Source organism: Petaurus breviceps, unplaced genomic scaffold, assembly GCF_028583685.1.
Source record: "Petaurus breviceps papuanus isolate PSGF00001 unplaced genomic scaffold, PetGlider_PUasm1.0 174, whole genome shotgun sequence".
NCBI classification, from domain to species: domain Eukaryota; kingdom Metazoa; phylum Chordata; class Mammalia; order Diprotodontia; family Petauridae; genus Petaurus; species Petaurus breviceps.
In genome coordinates this window covers 73,328,596-73,330,295 of record NW_027185761.1, presented here as the reverse complement: position 1 = coordinate 73,330,295, position 1,700 = coordinate 73,328,596, and the positions used below count along the sequence as shown (strand labels likewise).

At 46.6% G+C, this 1,700-nt stretch overlaps 1 pseudogene; it reads left to right on the top strand.

Moving 5' to 3' along the window:
• LOC138158517 (high mobility group protein B1 pseudogene) overlaps nt 1-75 on the top strand; it is a 25,134-nt pseudogene extending 25,059 nt beyond the window's left edge.
• The last annotated feature ends 1,625 nt before the right edge of the window (nt 76-1,700 follow it).

Below are 1,700 nucleotides of genomic sequence, written 5' to 3'. Positions count from 1 at the left end.
AAAGAAGAAGAAGAAGAAGAAGAAGAAGAAGAAGAAGAAGAAGAAGAAGAAGAAGAAGAAGAAAAAGAAGAAGAAGAAGAAGAAGAAGAAGAAGAAGAAGAAGAAGAAGAAGAAGAAAGGGAGGGAGGGAGGAAGAAAAGATGGAAGGAAGGATAGAAGAAGTGCATCCATGTGTCTTCCTTTCTCTGGGATATAGAAAATATCATTGGCCCCTGTGAATCTGGACAATTGATAGTTTTTCAGAATTCACCTGAAGAATGAACATCGTGTCTTCCTGGCGTTTCTAAGAGGTTTTCAGCCCCTCTGTCTTCACACGGCCTCATTTCTAGGCACATTATTGCTCCTGAGGCCTGACTCCTTCTAGGTCAGAGGTAAGTGTGAAGGGCTTTACAGCATGCTAGACAGAAAAGTGTTCCCAGTCTAAAGGGGGAGACAACATGCACACAACTATATATAAACAAGATACAGACTGGACAAACTGGAGTCATCAGCAGAGCAAAAGCACTGAGATGAAGGAGGGCTGAGGAAGACTTCTTGCCCACGGCAGGATTTTAGGTGAGACCTAAATAAAGCCAGGGAAGCCAGGAAGTGGAGATGAGGAGGGTGAGAATTCCAGGCATGGGAGAAAGTGCCAAAAAAAAATGCTCAGAACCAAGAGATGTAGTGTTTTATGTGAAGAACAGTGATAAAGCAAGTCAGTGTCACTAGATCTCAGAGAACATGGTGAGGTGAGATTGTTCTTCAAAGACTGAAGAGGTGTGTGTGTGTGTGTGTGTGTGTGTGTGTGCGTGTGTGCGTGCGCGCGCTTGTGCGCGTGTGAGGGGTGAGGTGGGGGGGCAGGGAGAGGCAGGTTATGAAAGGCTTCTAATATTAAACAGAGAATCTTATATTTTATCCTGGTGGTGATAGGAAACCACCCTTCCCTAGTAGGGGGTGGGGGTGGGGGGCAGTAAGATATCAGACTATGCTTAGGGAAGATCATTCTGTTGGCTTCATGGATAGATTGAAGAGGGCAGAGACTTGAGGAAGGCAACCCTCCCCTCTCCCCCCAGGCAACTATTGCAAAGATCCAGGCTTTGTACCAGGTTGGGGGAGTGCCAGTGAAAAGAAGGGACATATGCTAGGAAATGTTAGGAAGGTGGAAATGAGGAGACCTGACAACTTATTGGATATGAAAGGTGAGAGAGAGTGAGAAATCCAAAAGACATCTAGGTTTTAAGCTGAGTGACTGGGAGGATGGTGGTCCCCTCCACAATAACAGAGACAGGAAGAAGAGGGGCAGAAGAAGGAGGGGAAAGACATAGAGCTGAGTTTGAGTTTAAGATGTCTCCAGGGCATCCAGCCCAAAATGTCCCATAGGTAGCTGGATTTGTGAGACTGGAAGTCAACACAGAAGTGGGACTGAGAGGTGTGAAGAGGGATGAAAATGTTTGGCAAAGCCACTGATAGGGGGCATAGAGAACCAATTAGGGAGGCATCAAAGCCTCACCTTGGTGTATTGAGGGCCCCACATGACATATATTTTTATGGATCCATCAGCTCAGTTTCGTGATATTCTCCAGCCTCATTTGGAGTGGTGGGGAAGATAGTGGAGAGTGAGAGCCAGCTAAGGCTTAGGAGGGAAGATGGGAAACAGGATGATGGGGCAAGGGCCTTGAGAGAAGAGGATAGAGAAGAGCCAAGAGGACAAGACAGGGAAG